The following is a 20,619-nucleotide window of genomic DNA, read 5'->3' as shown; positions in this document are numbered from 1 at the left end:
CACAAATCTACACTAGAGTTGTTTACCAAGACGATATTGAATGTTCCTGAATGGCCTAGTTACAGCTTTGACTTAAAATCGTCTTGAAAATCTATGGCAAGATGTGAAAATGGCTGTCTAGCAATGATTAACAACCAACTTGACAGAGCTTGAAGAATTTTAAAAAGAATAAATAATGTGCAAATATTGTACAATCCAGGTGTACAAAGCTCTTAGAGACTTACCCAGAAAGACTCACAGCTATAATCACTGCCAAAGGTGCTTCTAACATGTATTGACTCAGGGATGTGAATACTTCTGTAAATGAGATATTTTTGTACTTCATTTTCAATACATTTCTAAAAACATGTGTTCAGTTTGTCATTATGGGGTATGGTGTGTAGATGGGTGAGAGAAAAACGTATATTTAATCCATTTTGAATTCAGGCTGTAACACAACAAAATGTAGAATAGGTCAAGTGGTGTGAATACTTTCTGAAGGCACTGTAGTAGGCCCGTATGTATGTATGTATGTATGTATGTATGTATGTATGTATGTATGTATGTATGTATGTATGTATGTATGTATGTATGTACAGTATGTATGTATGTATGTGTGTGTGTGTGTGTGTGTCTCACCCTCTACACTGTAGTGTGTCCCAAACCATTTCTCCCTGAGGGGACAGTGGCCTTCGTGGTCTGGAGAGAGCAGCAACAGGTTGGATCTGTCTGGAGTCAGCAAGGACAGGGCCGCACTGATCACCTACACACACACACACACACACAATAAATACTTTCTTTGAATCAACAAATCACATTACATTCAAGAAGGATTCAAACATTTCAAAGGTCTTCGTGTGCATGGACACTTAAAGATACCGAAAGCACCTTCTCCAAACAGCACATACACACACACACACACACACCAGATTAGCTTAGTAAGTAAGGAAAGGGCCGCAACGATCACCTTAACACACACACACACACACAGTCCGTACCTCAGGTGAACACTGGAACATGAGCTGGTCTCCGGTGAGGAAGTGTTCTTTAGGAAACAGCTGCATGTTCTCACAGATACTCTATAGGGTCCGTCTGAAACACACAGGGGTGCATCTGTTGGTTGGGTGCATTCATTCCTGTAACTTGTAGATAGGAGGAGAAAGCTAGTAGTATTTACCTGTTCCTGGTAGTGAAACTCATTGGCTTCAATCTTTTGAATCTCCTCATAGATCCTACAAACATAGAGAGAGAAAGAGGGAGACAGAGAGAGAGAGATAGGCATAGAGAGAGAGAGGCAGAGGGAGAGAGAGAGGCAGAAAGAGAGAGTGAGAGAGAGAGATAGATAGATACTCATATACTGTATAAATAAAGCACATATTCTGCATTTCACATGCCTATAATGAAGCCCTAATCACACAGAGACACTACCGTTGTTGGGGGCCCAGGCTCTGCATCATCTTGAGGTACTGGAAGACCAGGTAAGCCACCTGTAGAGAAACACAGATAATGTGTGTACTGTGTATCAATAGTGTGTGTATGTACGTTTTACTATACTTGTGAGTACCAAAAGTGCTCACAAGAATAGTAAGCCAACTAAAATTTAGAGAAGTGAGGACATTTTGCCAGTCCTCACTTGTAAAAATACAATTTTAGGCTTAGGGTTTAGGTTTATAACTAGGGTTAGGGTTATAATTAGGGTTAGGGAAAATATGATTTTGAATGTGTGTGTGTGTACCAACCTGGTAGAAGTTCTGGAATCCTTGGTCAGTGAGTGTGATGGAGATGGAGAAGATGGAGTAGGTAGAGTTCTGGTCAAAGCCTGTTTCACTGTTCCCTCCAAACAGAGCCATGGCCCACCCACCCACCTACACACACACACACACACCTCAGCACCTAAGTACAGTTACCACATAAACATAGCTATAACGCCATGCATTTTGGGTTATGTAGTCCTGTATGCCGTAGTTCTGACTCACTTCCTCCTGAGAATTGATAGGATGCTGCTTGTGCCCTCATGACCAATCAGCCAAGAGATGTAGTGGAGAGGCTTCACCCTGAGAGAGAGAGAGATGTAGAGAGAGAACGGGATGGGGGGACGGAGAGAGGCAGAAACAGTGAGGCAGAGAGAGAGGTGCATCATCAACTGTAGTATCTCACCGGTAGTTCCTGTGTTATAAAGCTGTATTATCTGTAATAGCTGTATTATCTGTAGCAGCTGTATTATCCGTAGCAGCTGTATTATCTGTAATAGCTGTATTATCTGTAATAGCTGTATTATCTGTAATAGCTGTATTATCTGTAGTAGCTGTATTATATGTAATAGCTGTATTATCTGTAATAGCCGCATTATATGTAGTAGCTGCATTATATGTAGTAGCTGTATTATCTGTAGCAGCTGTAATATCTGTAGCAGCTGTAATATCTGTAGCAGCTGTAATATATATATATATATATATATATATACCCCTTTCCCTATATAGCTGTATTATTTGGAGTAGCTGTATTATCTGGAGTAGCTGTATTATCTGGAGTAGCTGTATTATCTGTAGTACCTGTATTATATAGCTGTATTATCTGGATTACCTGTACTTTATAGCTGTATTATCTGGAGTAGCTGTATTATATAGCTGTATTATCTGGAGTAGTTGTATTATCTGGAGTAGCTGTATTATTTGGAGTACCTGTATTATATAGCTGTATTATCTGGAGTAGCTGTATTATTTGGAGTACCTGTATTATATAGCTGTATTATCTGGAGTAGCTGTATTATTTGGAGTACCTGTATTATATAGCTGTATTATCTGGAGTAGCTGTATTATTTGGAGTACCTGTATTATATAGCTGTATTATCTGGAGTAGCTGTATTATCTGTAGTAGCTGTATTATATAGCTGTATTATCTGGAGTAGCTGTATTATTTGGAGTACCTGTATTATATAGCTGTATTATCTGGAGTAGCTGTATTATTTGGAGTACCTGTATTATATAGCTGTATTATCTGGAGTAGCTGTATTTGTAACGGCAGTCTAAGTCGTCCTCCTCCTCAGACGAGGAGAGGCGAGAAGGATCTGAGGACCAATGTGCAGCGTGGTAATTTTCCATTATTTAATTCACACAAAACAAGACACTATACAAAATGACAAAACAAACTAACCGTCACAGTCCTAGCTGGTGCAGACAAAACACAAAGACAGGAAACAACCACCCACAATCCCCAACACAAAACAAGCCACCTATATATGATTCTCAATCAGGGACAACGATTGACAGCTGTCTCTGATTGAGAACCATATTAGGCTGGACACAGAAACAGACAAACTAGACACACAACATAGAATGCCCACCCCAACTCACGCCCTGACCATACTAAACAAATACAAAAACAAGGGAAAACAGGTCAGGAACGTGACAGAACCCCCCCTCAAGGTGCGAACTCCGGGCGCACCCCTAAAACTCAAGGGGAGGGTCTGGGTGGGCATCTGTCCGCGGTGGCGGCTCCGGCGCAGGACGAGGACACCACTCCACCATTGTCTTTATCCCCCTCCTTAGCGTCCTTTGAGTGGCGACCCTCGCCCCCGACCCTGGTCTAGGAACCTTCCCAAAGGTCCCTCCTAAATAGAGGAGATAACTCAGGACAGAGAGGTAGCTCAGGACAGAGAGGTAGCTCCGGACAGAGAGGTAGCTCCGGACAGAGAGGTAGCTCCGGACAGAGAGGTGGCTCAGGACAGTGGGGCAACTCCGGACTGAAGGGCAGCTCCGGACAGAGAGGCAGCTCTGGACTGAAGGGCAGCTCCGGACTAATGGCAGCTCCGGGCTGAGGGGCAGCTCATGACTGGAGGACAGCTCATGACTGGAGGGCAGCTCATGACTGGAGGGCAGCTCATGACTGGAGGGCAGCTCATGACTGGAGGGCAGCTCATGACTGGAGGGCAGCTCATGACTGGAGGGCAGCTCATGACTGGAAGGCAGCTCATGACTGGAAGGCAGCTCATGACTGGCGGACAGCTCATGACTGGAGGGCAGCTCATGACTGGAGGGCAGCTGATGACTGGCGGACAGCTCATGACTGGAGGGCAGCTCATGACTGGCAGGCGGCTCATGACTGGCTGGCGGCTCTTGCAGCTCCTGACTGGCTGGCGGCTCTGGCGGCTCCTGACTGGCTGGCGGCTCTGGCGGCTCCTGACTGGCTGGCGGCTCTGGCGGCTCCTGACTGGCTGGCGGCTCTGGCGGCTCCTGACTGGCTGGCGGCTCCTGACTGGCTGGCGGCTCTGGCGGCTCCTGACTGGCTGGCGGCTCTGGCGGCTCCTGACTGGCTGGCGGCTCTGGCGGCTCCTGACTGGCTGGCGGCTCTGGCGGCTCCTGACTGGCTGGCGGCTCTGGCGGCTCCTGACTGACGGACGGCTCTGGCGGCTCCTGACTGACGGACGGCTCTGGCGGCTCCTGACTGACGGACGGCTCTAGCGGCTCCTGACTGACGGACGGCTCTAATGGCTCGGGACAGACGGGCGGCTCTGAAGGCTCGGGGCAGACGGACGGCTCAGATGGCGCTGGGCAGACGGACGGCTCAGATGGCGCTGGGCAGACGGATGGCTCAGATGGCGCTGGGCAGACGGATGGCTCAGATGGCGCTGGGCAGACGGATGGCTCAGATGGCGCTGGGCAGACGGATGGCTCAGATGGCGCTGGGCAGACGGATGGCTCAGACGGCGCTGGGCAGACGGATGGCTCAGACGGCGCTGGGCAGACGGATGGCTCAGACGGCGCTGGGCAGGCAGGCAGCTCAGACGGCGCTGGGCAGACGAGCAGTGCAGGCGGCGTTGGGCAGACGGCCGACTCTGACCTGCTGAGGCGCACAGTAGGCCTGGTGCGTAGTGCCGGAACTGGTGGTACCGGACTGGAGACACGCACCTCAAGGCTAGTGCGGGGAGCAGGAACAGGGCACACTGGACTCTCAAAGCGCACTATAGGCCTGGTGCGTGGTACCGGCACTGGTGGTACCGGGCTGAGGGCACGCACCTCAGGGCGAGTGTGGGGAGAAGGAACAGTGCGTACAGGGCTCTGGAGACGCACAGGAGGCTTGATGCGTGGTGCCGGAACTGGAGGCACTGGGCTGGAGACACGCACCACAGGGAGAGTGCGTGGAGGAGGAACAGGGCTCTGGAGATGCACTGGAAGCCTGGTGCGTGGTGTAGGCACTGGTGGTACTGGGCTGGGGCGGGAAGGTGGCGCCGGATATACCGGACCGTGCAGGCGTACTGGCTCCCTTGAGCACCGAGCCTGCCCAACCTTACCTGGTTGAATGCTCCCCGTAGCCCGTCCAGTGCGGGGAGGTGGAATAACCCGCACTGGGCTGTGTTGGCGAACCGGGGACACCATACGTAAGGCTGGTGCCATGTACACCGGCCCGAGGAGACATACTGGAGGCCAGATATGTTGAGCCGGCTTCATGGCACTTGGCTCAATGCTCAATCTAGCCCGCCCAGTGCGGGGAGGTGGAATAACCCGCACCGGGCTATGCACACGTACAGGAGACACCGTGCGCTCTTCCGCATAACACGGTGTCTGCCCGTACTCCCGCTCTCCACGGTAAGCATGGGAAGTGGGCGCAGGTTTCCTACCTACCTTCGCCACACTACCCTTTAGCCCCCCCCCAAGAAATTTTTGGGGTTTCTTCACGGGCTTCCAGCCACGCTTCCGTGCTGCCTCCTCATACCACCGCTCCTGGGCTTTAGCTGCCTCAATCTCTTCCCGAGAGCGGCGATATTCTCCAATGTGAGCCCAGTGTCCTTTACCCTCCAGAATTTCCTCCCATGTCCAGGATTCCTGTGTAGTGGGCCGCTGCTGCTCGTACTCACGCTGCTTGGTCCGAGTTTGGTGGGTGGTTCTGTAACGGCAGTCTAAGTCGTCCTCAGACGAGGAGAGGCGAGAAGGATCTATATACCCCTTTCCCTATATAGCTGTATTATTTGGAGTAGCTGTATTATCTGGAGTACCTGTATTATAGTAGCTGTATTATCTGTAATATCTGTAGTAGCTGTATTATCTGGAGTAGCTGTATTATCTGGAGTAGCTGTATTATTTGTAGTACCTGTATTATATAGCTGTATTATCTGGATTACCTGTATTATATAGCTGTATTATCTGGAGTAGCTGTATTATATACATGTAATATCTGTAGTAGCTGTATTATACATCTGTATTATCTGTAGCAGCTGTATTATCTGTATTATCTGTAATAGCTGTATTGTCTGTAGTAGCTGTATTATCTGTAATAGCCGCATTATATGTAGTAGCTGTATTATCTGTAGCAGCTGTAATATCTGTAGCAGCTGTAATATATATATATATATATATATATACCCCTTTCCCTATATAGCTGTATTATTTGGAGTAGCTGTATTATCTGGAGTACCTGTATTATAGTAGCTGTATTATCTGTCATATCTGTAGTAGCTGTATTATCTGTAGTTGTGTTTCTTACCTGTAGTGTTTCTCCTGAGGAGGCAGGGACCAGGTGATGGTCAGAGCATGGACCTTCCTCACAGGAACAACTGAAACACACACGCACGCACGCACACACACACACACACACACACAGCTATGTCTTACTTTACTTGTGAGCATATATTTTTGGGGACCAACAATTGATTCCCATTCAAAATCCTGTTTTCATTGAGCTGAACTGAAGCAGTATGGCTCTAAAGGAGATCAGGAGAGAAGTCTGTACAGGTCCGCTCAATAGACAGGTGTTCTACCTCTGTACAGCTTGTTGAAGGCTGGAGTATCAAAGGGATCCAGCAGCTCAGAGAAGTCCGGCTTGGGCTGAGCACTGAGGAACAGGGTTCAGTAAGTGTTCGCTAAATGGCCATATTATAATATGAATGGATGAATGGTGAGGGATTCATCTACAGCTGAGACTCACTTGTTGGGCAGATCTCCTTCACCCACTCCTCTAGAGTGTCCAGCTTCTCCACACACACACACACACACCACACACACACACACACACTAACAGAGGAGGACAACAGAGTTACATGTGTGACTGAGCGGCCGGGTCCTGCGTGTGTGTGTGTGTGTGTGTGTGTGTCACCTTTAGACTGCACAGCCAGGGTCATGTAGTGGGCAGAGTAATGTCTCTTCCAGAAGGAGCGGAGCCTCTTGTAAACGTTGATCCTCTTTTTCCTGGGCTCTGTCTTCAGAGTCTGGACGTTACCTGGGGAAACCATGACAACCACTGGTGGAAACCATGACAACAGCTCAGTCACATACCACAATAACACAACATCTGTCTCGTTTACACATGACAACACAGTAAACAGAGTAGTTCATGTGTGTGTGTGTGTGTGTGTGTGTGTATCTGCCCTCACCCCAGCAGAACTTGCCCATGGGGTGACCTGGCTTCGCTAGACTCCCAAAAAACATCTCTTTCCTGTGAGAGTCAGACGGCTTGGCCAGTTGGTACTCTGATAAAAGAGAGAAGGGGGAGCAGGTCACTACATAACCAGTGCATAAGGTCTGAAAAAGGTCAACAACAAAAAATGATTCCCAGAATGCCTCTCACCGGAGTCGACAGCATCCACCTCCCTGTCGATGGCGTGCGTCTCAGATCATCAGAGGACAGATGAAGAACTGGGCCCATCTGGAGAGAGCCAATCACAGACAGGTACAGAGTCAGATGGACTAATCCGAATCAAGAGACAAGGCACAGAGACTATAATGGTGGTGTGTTGCTGACCTGTCCAGAGCCTCTCTGAATTTCTTTCTCTGGACGTCAAACTGGAAGACGGCTCTCTCACAGTCCGTAGAGGCGTTGTCACTGCCCCCATGTTTCTTCAGGAAGGCATCGAAACCATTCTCTGATGGGTACTTCTCACTGCCCATGAACACCACTACAGGAGGAGAGAGGGAGGAGAGGAGAGAGGGAGGAGAGGAAAGTCTATTTTATATCCCCTTGTGTGACAAACACAGCATTGAATCAGATTTATCACAACAAAACAAACAATCTCATCCGTAAGGTTCAAGGGTCATCATTGTAACGGTGGTCCTCCTCCTCTTCAACCGAAAAGGAGGAGTAGTGAGGGAACCAAGGCGCAGCGGGTTGTGAACACATAATTTATTTAAAGACAAGACGAAAAAACACGAACTTCACTATAACTAACAAAACAACAAACGGAGTAGACAGACCTGGACGACGAACTTACATTAAACACGAAGAACGCACGAACAGGGAAAATAGACTACACAAAATGACGATGTACAAAAACAAACCGAACAGTCCCGTATGGTGCGACAAACACTGACACAGGAGACAACCACCCACAACGAACACTGTGAAACAACCTACCTAAATATGACTCTCAATTAGAGGAACGCCAAACACCTGCCTCTAATTAAGAGCCATACCAGGCAGCCCTAAACCAACATAGAAACAGACAACATAGAATGCCCACCCAAACTCACGTCCTGACCAACTAACACATACAACAAACTAACAGAAATAGGTCAGGAACGTGACATAACCCCCCCCTTAAGGTGCGAACTCCGGGCGCACCAGCACAAAGTTTAGGGGAGGGTCTGGGTGGGCATCTGACCACGGTGGTGGCTCAGGCTCAGGGCGAGGTCCCCACCCCACCATAGTCAATCCCAGCTTTCGTCTCCCCCTACAAATGACCACCCTCATATTACACCCACTTAATCTTTTGGGTAACATCGAGACAAGGGGCAGCACCGGGATAGAGGGATAGCTCAGGACAGAGGGATAGCTCAGGACAGAGGGATAGCTCAGGATAGAGAGGTAGCTCAGGATAGAGGGGCAACTCCGGACTGAAAGGCAGCTCCGGACAGAGAGACAGCTCTGGACTGAGGGGCAGTTCTGGATAAATAGCCGCTCTGGGCTGAGGGACAGCTCATGACTGGCTGACGGCTCTGGACGCTCATGGCTGGCTGACGGCTCTGGACGCTCATGGCTGGCTGACGGCTCTGGACGCTCATGGCTGGCTGACGGCTCTGGACGCTCATGGCTGGCTGACGGCTCTGGACGCTCATGGCTGGCTGACGGCTCTGGACGCTCATGGCTCACTGACGGCTCTGGCAGATCCTGTCTGGTTGGCGGCTCTGGCAGATCCTGTCTGGTTGGCGGCTCTGGCAGATCCTGTCTGGTTGGCGGCCCTGGCAGATCCTGTCTGGTTGGCGGCTCTGGCAGATCCTGTCTGGTTGGCGGCTCTGGCAGATCCTGACTGACGAATGGCTCTAGCGGCTCCTGACTGACTAACGGCTCTGACGGCTCGGGACAGACGGGCGGCTCTAATGGCTCGGGACAGACGGATGGCTCAGACGGCGCTGGGGAGACGGATGGCTCAGATGGCGCTGGGGAGACGGATGGCTCAGATGGCGCTGAGGAGACGGATGGCTCAGATGGCGCTGCGGAGACGGATGGCTCAGATGGCGCTGCGGAGACGGATGGCTCAGACTGATCCTGTCTGGCGGAAGGCTTTGGCTGCTCCTGTCTGGCGGAAGGCTCTGTAGGCTCATGGCAGACGGGCAGTTCATGCGGTGCTTGGCAGACGGACAGTTCAGGCGCCGTTGGGCAGACGGCAGACTCTGGCCGGCTGAGACGCACTGTAGGCCTGGTGCGTGGTGCCGGAACTGGAGGCACCGGACTGGAGACACGCACTTCAAGCCTAGTGCGGGGAGCAGGGACAGGGCACACTGGACTCTCAAAGCGTACTATATGCCTGGTGCGTGGTACCGGCACTGGTGGCACCGGGCTGAGTGCACGCACATCAGGACGAGTACGGGGAGAAGGAACAGTGTGTACAGGGCTCTGGAGACGCACAGGTGGCTTAGTGCGTGGTGCCGGAACTGGAGGCACCGGACTGGAGGCACGCACCATAGAGAGAGTGCGTGGAGGAGGAACAGGGCTCTGGAAACGCACTGGAAGCCTGGTGCGTGGTGTAGGCACTGGTGGTACTGGGCTGGGGCGGGGAGGTAGCGCCGGAAATACCGGACCGTGCAGGCGTATTGGCTCCCTTGAGCACTGAGCCTGCCCAACCTTACCTGGCTGAATGCTCCCCGTCGCCCGACCAGTGCGGGGAGGTGGAATAACCCGCACCGGGCTATGTAGGCGAACCGGGGACACCATGCGTAAGGCTGGTGCCATGTAAGCCGGCCCAAGGAGACGTACTGGTGGCCAGATATGTAGAGCCGGCTTCATGGCGCTTGGCTCAATGCTCCATCTAGCCCTACCAGTGCGGGGAGGTGGAATAACCCGCACTGGGCTATGCACACGTACAGGAGACACCGTGCGCTCTACTGCGTAACACGGTGTCTGCCCGTACTCCCGCTCTCCACGGTTAGCCTGGTAAGTGGGCGCAGGTCTCCTACCTGCCCTTGGCCCACTACCTCTTAGCCCCCCCCCAAGAAATTTTTGGGTAGTACTCACGGGCTTTTCGGGCTTCCGTGCAAGACGCGTCCCCTCATAACGCCGGTTCCCTTCTCCGATTGCCTCTGCTCTCCTCAGTGCCTCCAGCTGTTCCCATGGGAGGCGATCCCTTCCAGCCAGGATCTCCTCCCATGTGTAGCAACCTTTACCGTCCAAAACATCGTCCCAAGTCCATTCCTCCTTCTTGCGCTGTCCCTTCCTCTGATTACACCGCTGCTTGATTCTGGATTGGTGGGTGGTTCTGTAACGGTGGTCCTCCTCCTCTTCAACCGAAAAGGAGGAGTAGTGAGGGAACCAAGGCGCAGCGGGTTGTGAACACATAATTTATTTAAAGACAAGACGAAAAAACACGAACTTCACTATAACTAACAAAACAACAAACGGAGTAGACAGACCTGGACGACGAACTTACATTAAACACGAAGAACGCACGAACAGGGAAAATAGACTACACAAAATGACGATGTACAAAAACAAACCGAACAGTCCCGTATGGTGCGACAAACACTGACACAGGAGACAACCACCCACAACGAACACTGTGAAACAACCTACCTAAATATGACTCTCAATTAGAGGAACGCCAAACACCTGCCTCTAATTAAGAGCCATACCAGGCAGCCCTAAACCAACATAGAAACAGACAACATAGAATGCCCACCCAAACTCACATCCTGACCAACTAACACATACAACAAACTATCAGAAATAGGTCAGGAACGTGACAATCATACTCACTGTGTTCCAGGAAATGGGCGAGGCCTGGGAGGTCATTGGGGTCACTGAAGCTGCCAATACACACACACAGCGCTGCTGCAGACTGACACACACACACATAAACAAACACACAATCATCAATCAATCAATCAAGTTTATTTTATATAGCCCTTCGTACATCAGCTAATATCTCGAAGTGCTGTACAGAAACCCAGCCTAAAACCCCAAACAGCAAGCAATGCAGGTGTAGAAGCACGGTGGCTAGGAAAAACTCCCTAGAAAGGCCAAAACCTAGGAAGAAACCTAGAGAGGAACCAGGCTATGAGGGGTGGCCAGTCCTCTTCTGACTGTGCCGGGTGGAGATTATAACAGAACATGGCCAAGATGTTCAAAATGTTCATAAATGACAAGCCTGGTCAAATAATAATCAGGAATAGATGTCAGTTGGCTTTTCATAGCCGATAATTAAGAGTTGAAAACAGCAGGTCTGGGACAGGTAGGGGTTCCATAACCGCAGGCAGAACAGTTGAAACTGGGACAGCAGCAAGGCCAGGTGGACTGGGGACAGCAAGGACACACAGCTGAACGGGCGTTATATGCTAATGTGCTGTTATTTCCTCTTCAGGTGACCCTCTCACCTGTTTCTCTGAGTGTCCCTTCTTCCTCTTCCCTCCATCCTCGTCATCCTCAAAGTCACTGTTCTTGTCATCCTCCTCTTCTTCAGACTCTTCCTCTGTTCCCTCTCCTGAGTCTTCTTCCTCCTCTTCCTCCTCCCCCAGTTCCTCCTCCTCCTCTGATTCGTCATCTCCAGAGGAGGCGGGACCAGTGAAGTCTGAAATTAGCAGAACTCGAAGCCCATTGGTCAGCTCGATGTACCTGCGGGAGGGGTTAGACAGAGGTAAACACTATTCTCTTATTCTAAGATGATGACACAACCACACACACAGTTTGGCCCTCCAGCTGTTTACTTTTTACTGCGTGTGAGAGTCTCGCAGACAGACAGACAGACGGATGGATGGAAAGAAAGAAAGACAAACACAGTCTCTCTCTCTCACACACACACACGTTCTCTTTCTCTCGCACACACACACACATTCTCTTTCTCTCTCACACACACACCTACACACACAAACATTGATGTGTAAGGTAAACGTTGATGTTAGCTGTACTGTTTGGGGTCACTAGGGGACTTGATGATCTCTGGGTCTCCAGTGTTCTCTCCTCCTCCATCCCTTGCTTCCTGGACTTGGACCTTTGGCTCTGGCTCAGCTTCCTTTCTTTCTTCTTCCCTTTCCTCCCCTCGGCCCGGTCCGGTACTAGAGCCACTGGCCGAGGTACTTCTTGACTTGTTGGTCTGTGGCATTCTGAATAGCGACGACACTTTGGCACTGTGGGGCGTCAACAGCGAGCCACGGTGAATAGGACACAGGGAAACCAATAGACAGGTTATTCAACTCCAGGTCTGGAGGGAATCTTCTCTACTTGGAAGTTCATTCATGTCACTGATTGGGCAGAGAGTCCATTCACCTTGTGTGCCAGGTCTGAGTCAGTCACCTGATTAGCAGGGAAGGATGACAACCAAAGGGGTTTGGGCCCTGCAGGTCTGGAACTGAATAGCCCTGCTCTACTGGCCAACACGGTGACACCGCGTGTCACTCTAAGGACAGCAATGGTGATGGGCTGGACTTAATTTCATTTAAAAGTATTGCTTAAGCTAGACTACCCAGCGAATATTGTATTTTAATGACATGTCTGTCAATAAGTGCAATAAATGACAGTGATTGAAAGTAAGACTCTGTGAAGCAAACATCTATGTGTTAGTTTGATCAGCTGTCAAAAAATGATGATCATGCCAGACACATTCAACAGATGCAACGACAGTGATGATGATGATGAGGCGACAATATATCTATTCACCCAACGCCTGTCTGGTTTGTTCGCCCGTATTCAGCTGTGTGTCAGCTGAAAAAACAACCCCAGTGCCCTACACTACACCGTCCCCGGCTCGCCTCTCTGCGGGCTTTATGTAGGCTCAGTCAGCACTGCAAGTCAGCCAATTTATATCGCTAGCAGCAAACTGTAGCAAGCGAGACATCGGTTACAAAATGGCAATAAGATGAAAGATACAGTAACACAGAGATAGCAGGCTACAGGCTACTTCACCATGATCGACCGACAACAGTCTATCAAAAAGCCTCAGACTTTTCTAGACTAGCGACTCACACAACACATGTCAAACCCCGCCCAACGTTTCTACTACAGGAACGTATACTTCAAATTGGTTCTATGTCCTAGAAATGACACTTGTGTTTTTTCAAGTTTGACAGCTAACGAAGTAGCGTTGGTCCCGGCGATGTTTCCATACCTTGCTTCTTGATATCACAGGGATGGAACTTCTCTACTCTTCACATTGTGGTTACATTGTAGCAGCAACACGAGACAGTTTGTTACATTGTAACTAACAAATACTGTATCACTAGCAGCAACAACAAAATGGACAGTGTCGACAAGTTGTCTGGCAGGACCTATACTTACCACAGTCCCGCGTTACAGCAGTCCATAATGAGTTTATATTTTTCAGCACTCATTCATTGCCAAACCAAACCTTTCAGTGGCAGTGTTAAGCCGCCAGGGGGTAGGCGACAACAGGCAGATATTGATAGAGTTTGTCTGTTGATGGTCTGTAGGCTTACAGTTCAACGTGCGTACTGAGGTAAAGACAGTTTCAGGTTGGATATTCGACGGACATTCGCCTGTAGTTTTCCTTACGTCCACCAACAGCAGTTAGGGACCGTCAACATAGTGATAGTCAACATAGTGACAAATCAAATTTGTCACATTTCAAAATCTCTTTAACCATTACTCCTAACACTTTCAAAACTGGTTGTAGCTAACCCAATGGTATAGACACACATTGCACACCCTTTAGTTTGTCCATTTTCATCTCACATGATTTTACATACATTTTAAAAAATGTAACATTTCAATAGCTCCTTGGTCATGTGACCTAGTGACTTCAAACAAGGTTCAGAATGTCCACTCCGTGGGCCTACACATTGCACACCCTTTAGTTTGTCCATTTTCATCTCACAAGATTTTAAAATAATTTTTCAAAATGTAGAATTTCAATAGCTCCTTGGTCATGTGACCTAGTGACTTCAAACAAGGTTCAGAATGTCCACTCAGTGGGCCTACACAATGCACACCCTTTAGTTTGTCAATTTTCATCTCACATGGTTTTACATTAATTTTTCAAAATGTAAAATTTCAATAGCTCCTTGGTCATGTGACCTAATGTCCGCTGACTACCCTTCTATATTGCACACTCTTGTTTGTGTACTGTAAAATCACGCGGTGTAACATACATTTTTCATAGTTCCAAATTTGCAATAGCTTCTTGGTTATGTCAATTAAACTAATAATAATGTCACCCCTCATAGCCTGGTTCCTCTCTAGGTTTCTTCCTAGGTTTTGGCCTTTCTAGGGAGTTTTTCCTAGCCACCGTGGATCTACACCTGCATTGCTTGCTGTTTGGGGTTTTAGGCTGGGTTTCTGTACAGCACTTTGAGATATCAGCTGATGTACGAAGGGCTATATAAATAAATTTGATTTGATTTTGATTTGAATTACACACCTAAGAAGCATGCAGTGAATATACACCCATATTGCATAAACTCTAGTCATGTATCGTCTATATTGTTGTACATTATTATTAGTTTGACAATTAGGGGGTTCAGTCCAGTGTTGTGTTTACCCGTTTCTTTAATATTTATCTACAATAATTGGTAGTTCTAAGTACTTATTTTCCCCGTTTTTTCCCCCCCACAGTATTTAACAGCGGTACACAATAGGAGAGAGACAGATAATATCTCCGTTCGTCGTTAATATCAACCATAAAGGAAAAGGGCAAAGTACGAGAGTCATGCTATTAATTGTCCAAAGCAGGGATGGAGAGTGAGCTAGTGAGGTAGGCTGCAGTGGGTTTGCTGGTCAATACATATACTGACCATGTAACCACAGCAATAGTGGCCAGAAAATCAAGGAATAAAAATGTAATATTGCCAAATTAAACAGAAATTGTAGACCTTTAATCTTTTCCAACATGTCAACAGACACTTAACTTAAATTAAGTATGAAACATTTCACAGTGTTAACTTTCTCTTTATCCCTGGTTGATGTACATTTCAGAGCCTCTTCAGGGTGGATGGGGTAGAGCATACATTTTCAACAACAAAGACAGCACTTCCAGTTTGTGTTCTTCACTCTGTTGAACTCTTTTGTCTTCATTCCTAGGCACAGCACATGGAACCACCGTTGGCATGCAAAACATTCTATCAAAACAAAACAAAGCGTAACACGTTATAAATAATATCAAATATCAATGCAGTATGACGAATTAGCCATCCATTATGTTATATCATAAACTGTCTTACATGCCATCGTTGTTGTCAAAAGATTATACACATGTTAAATAAAGTTACTAACCCAGTCAGTCTTTGGGCCACATCCAGGTTCTTTATCAGTGGCACACATGAAGCAGTTGTTGGCTTTGTTGACCTCTGAAATCATAGGCATGAACTGAACATATGGCTGTCCCACACAACTACATAAAAATAAAGAATTTACATTTACTTTGAATTAAATGTCATTACATACCAGACATTTTTAGTATATCCTCAGCCATTTCTTTTCGCAGTTGCTCCATGTGTTTTTGAAGGTTCCATATCAATTTGGGAGGGGATGTTGGGGAAGTTCTGTGCAACCTCCTTGGCCATCTACACCAAAAAATAAAATAGAGCTTTTGACCTAATTGTCACATAACAGCTAAACATTCATTATTGAAAATATAACTATCAAACCTGCATGACAAACACCCCACAGCTGAAGGTGTCCTGTTGCATGGTGGGAGTTATTTCCCCTCCTTTACACTTTATGTCCGCCCAGTCGTCTTTTCCATTGCAGGAACTTCTCATTTTGAAGTATTCTCTTTTTTATGTAAAAATAATGGAATTATGAATAGTTACAGGCAAATGAATACACAGGCCAAATTTGTATGCTGTTTTCCTTATCACTATAATATAGTAGTAATTTATTAGTAGAGGTCATTTCCTTTATGCCCCATTCTACACACAGCCTAAATTATAGGCACTGAACCATTCACAGGACAATAATAAAAGTAGCATATAGGATCCAACCCTATCACAGAGTGAATAAATGTAGAGCGTTTGTAGACTTTAAGAAAAAAATATTAAGTGACAGTTTCATCAGTACGTGCTTAAAGAAAGTCATATCACAAAGATCACAGATGACAGTGCCCACCAAATCTATGACAATGGAGAATGAATTGTAAGCACCAAAGTGTGTTTGTCAAAATAATATCTGAAAATGTCAGTTGTTGAACATAATACTTCTATTTGCAATAGCAATTTATGATATATGCAGTTTAGGAATATTCCATGTACCAACACTACATGTAGGACGGACATTCCCACATACAGTATTTTTTATTTATTTTATTTCACCTTTATTCAACCAGGTAGGCCAGTTGAGAACAAGTTCTCATTTACAACTGCGACCTGGCCAAGATGATGCAAAGCAGTGTGACACAAACAACAACACAGAGTTACATATGGAATAAACAAACGTACAGTCAATAACACAATACAAAAGTCTTGATGATTGTGGACTTCAGGAAACAGCAGAGGGAGCACCCCCCTATCCACATCGACGGGACAGTAGTGGAGAGGGTAGTAAGTTTTAAGTTCCTCGGCGTACACATCACGGACAAACTGAATTGGTCCACCCACACAGACAGCGTTGTGAAGAAGGCGCAGCAGCGAGGCTGAAGAAATTCGGCTTGTCACCAAAAGCACTCACAAACTTCTACAGATGCACAATCGAGAGCATCCTGTCGGGTTGTATCACCGCCTGGTACGGCAACTGCTCCGCCCACAACCGTAAGGCTCTCCAGAGGGTAGTGAGGTCTGCACAACGCATCACTGGGGGCAACCTACCTGCCCTCCAGGACACCTACACCACCCGATGTCACAGGAAGGCCATAAAGATCATCAAGGACAACAACCACCCGAGCCACTGCCTGTTCACCCTGCTATCATCCAGAAGGCGAGGTCAGTACAGGTGGATCAAAGCAGGGACCGAGAGACTGAAAAACAGCTTCTATCTCAAGGCCATCAGACTGTTAAACAGCCACCACTAACATTTAGTGGCCGCTGCCAACATACTGACTCAACTCCAGCCACTTTAATAATGGGAATTGATGGAAATTTATGTAAAAATGTATCACTAGCCACTTTAAACAATGCCACTTAAAATGTTTACATACCCTACATTACTCATCTCATATGTATATGTATATACTGTACTCTATATCATCTACTGCATCTTGCCATCTTTATGTAATACATGTATCACTAGCCACTTTAAACTATGCCACTTTATGTTTAAATACCCTACATTACTCATCTCATATGTATATACTGTACTCTATACCATCTACTGCATCTTGCCTATGCCTTTCTGTACCATCACTCATTTGTATATCTTTATGTACATATTCTTTATCCCTTTACACTTGTGTGTATAAGGTAGTAGTTGTGGAATTGTTAGGTTAGATTACTCGTTGGTTATTACTGCATTGTCGGAACTAGAAGCACAAGCATTCCGCTACACTCGCATTAACATCTGCTAACCATGTGTATGTGACAAATAACATTTGATTTGATTTGATGTATATACAGTGTGTGCAAATGAAGTAAGATTAGGGAGGTAAGGCAAATAAATAGGCCGTAGTGGCGAAATAATTACAATTTCACAAATTAACACTGGAGTGAGATGTGCAGAAGATGAATGTGCAAGTAGAGATACTGTTGTGCAAAGGAGAAAGAAAGAAAAAAATATAGAAATAAAATAAATAACAATATGGGGATGAGGTAGTTGGATGTGCTATTTACAGATGGGCAACGTACAGGTGCAATGATCTGTAAGCTGCTCTGATAGCTGATGCTTAAAGATAGTGAGGGAGATATGAGTCTCCAGCTTCAGTGATTTTTGCAATTCGTTCCAGTCATTAGCAGCAGAGAACTGGAAGGAAAGGCTGCCAAAGGAGGAATTGGCATTGGGGGTGACCAGTGAAATATACCTGCTGGAGTGTGCTACAGGTGGGTGCTGCTATGGTGACCAGTGAGCTGAGATAAGGTGGGGCTTTACCAAGCAAGGACTTGTAGATGACCTGGAGCCAGTGGATTTGGCGACGAATATGAAGCGAGGGCCAGCCAAAGAGAGCATACAGGTCGCAGTGATGGGTAGTATATGGGGCTTTGGTGACTAAACGGATGGCACTGTGATAGACTGCATCCAATTTGCTGAGTAGGGTGTTGGAGGCTATTTTGTAAATGACATCGCCGAAGTCAAGGATCGATAGGATAGTCAGTTTTATGAGGGTATGTTTGGCAGCATGAGTGAAGGATGCTTTGTTGCGAAATAGGAAGCAGATTCTAGATTACATTTTGGATTGGAGATGCTTAATATGAGTCTGGAAGGAGAGTTTACAGTCTAACCAGACACCTAGGTATTTGTAGTTGTCCACATATTCTAAGTCAGAACCGTCCAGAGTAGTGATGCTAGGCAGGTGGGCAGATGCGGGCAGCGATCGGTTGAAGTGCATGCATTTAGTTTTACTTGCATTTAAGAGCAGTTGGAGGCCACGGAAGGAGAGATGTATTGCATTGAAGCTCGTCTGGAGGTTAGTTAACACAGTGTCCAAAGAAGGGCCAGAAGTATACAGAATGGTGTCGTTTGCGTAGAGGTGGATCAGAGAATCACCAGCCGCAAGAGCGACATCATTGATGTATACAGAGAAACGAGTTGGCCCGAGAATTAAACCCTGTGGCACCCCCATAAAGACTGGCAGAGGTCCGGACAACAGGCCCTCCCATTTGACACACTGAACTCTATCTGAGAAGTAGTTGGTGAACCAGGCGAGGCAGTCATTTGAGAAACCAAGGCTGTTGAGTCTGCCGATAAGAATGCGGTGATTAACAGAGTCGAAAGCCTTGGCCAGGTCGATGGATACGGCTGGACAGTATTGTCTTTTGTCGATGGCGATTATGATATCGTTTAGGACCTTGAGCGTGGCTGAGGTGCACCCATGACCTGCTCGGAAACCAGATTGCATAGCGGAGAAGGTACGGTGGGATTCGAAATGGTCGGTGATCTGTTTGTTAACTTGGCTTTCGAAGACCTTAGAAAGGCAGGGTAGGATAGATATAGGTCTGTAACAGTTTGGGTCTAGAGTGTCTCCCCTTTTGAAGAGGGGGATGACCGCGGCAGCTTTCCAATCTTTGGGGATCTCAGACGATATGAAAGAGAGGTTGAACAGGCTAGTAATAGGGGTTGCAACAATTGTGGCGGATAATTTTAGAAAGAGAGTGTCCAGATTGTCTAGCCCAGAGCTGATTTGTAGGGGTACAGATTTTTCAGAACATCAGCTATCTGTGTTTGGGTGAAGGAGAAATGGGGGAGGCTTGGGCAAGTTGCTGTGGGGGGTGCAGAGCTGTTGACCGGGTTAGGGGTTGCCAGGTGGAAAGCAAGGCCAGCCGTAGAAAAATGCTTATTGAAATTCTCGATAATCGTAGATTTATCGGTGGTGACAGTGTTTCCTAGCCTCAGTGCAGTGGGCAGCTGGGAGGAGGTGCTCTTATTCTCCATGGACTTTACAGTGTCTCAGAACTTTTTGGAGTTTGTGCTACAGGATGTACATTTCTGTTTGAAAAAGTTAGCCTTTGCTTTCCTAACTGCCTGTGTACGTATATTGGTTCCTAACTTCCCTCAAAAGTTGCATATCGCGGGGGCTATTCGATGCTAATGCAGTACGCCACAGGATGTTTTTTGTGCTGGTTAAGGGCAGTCAGGTCTGGAGTGAACCAAGGGCTACATCTGTTCCTGGTTCTACATTTTTTGAATGGGGCATGCTTATTTAAGATGGTGAGGAAAGCACTTTTAAAGAGCACCAGGCATCCTCTACTGACGGAATGAGGTCAATATCTTTCCAGGATACTTGGGCCAGGTCGATTAGAAAGGCCTGCTCGCTGAAGTGTTTTAGGGAGCGTTTGACTGTGATGAGGGGTGGTCGTTTGACTTTGGACCCATTACGGATGCAGGCAATGAGGCAGTGATCACTGAGATCCTGGTTGAAGACAGCAGAGGTGTATTTAGAGGGCAAGTTGGTCAGGATGATATCTATGAACCCTTGTAAGTGAACAGCTAAAATAGTTTTTATTTACTAACTCTATTTTATCAATGTACCAATCGGGCTTCAGGAAGAAGCATAGCACAATTACAGCAGCCATGAAGGTTTTAAATGATATCACTGAAGCCCTTGACAAAAAACAGCACTGTGTCTCACTTTTTATTGATCTCTCTAAGGCTTTTGATACAGTTGATCATGCTATACTAAGGCAGAGA

General features: G+C 47.1%; 1 pseudogene; it reads right to left on the bottom strand.

Moving 5' to 3' along the window:
* LOC120050782 overlaps positions 1 to 20,619 on the bottom strand; it is a 38,936-nt pseudogene that overhangs the window by 6,173 nt on the left and 12,144 nt on the right.

This window comes from Salvelinus namaycush, chromosome 7 (assembly GCF_016432855.1).
Source record: "Salvelinus namaycush isolate Seneca chromosome 7, SaNama_1.0, whole genome shotgun sequence".
Lineage (NCBI taxonomy): Eukaryota > Metazoa > Chordata > Actinopteri > Salmoniformes > Salmonidae > Salvelinus > Salvelinus namaycush.
This window is presented reverse-complemented; position numbering and strand designations above follow the sequence as displayed.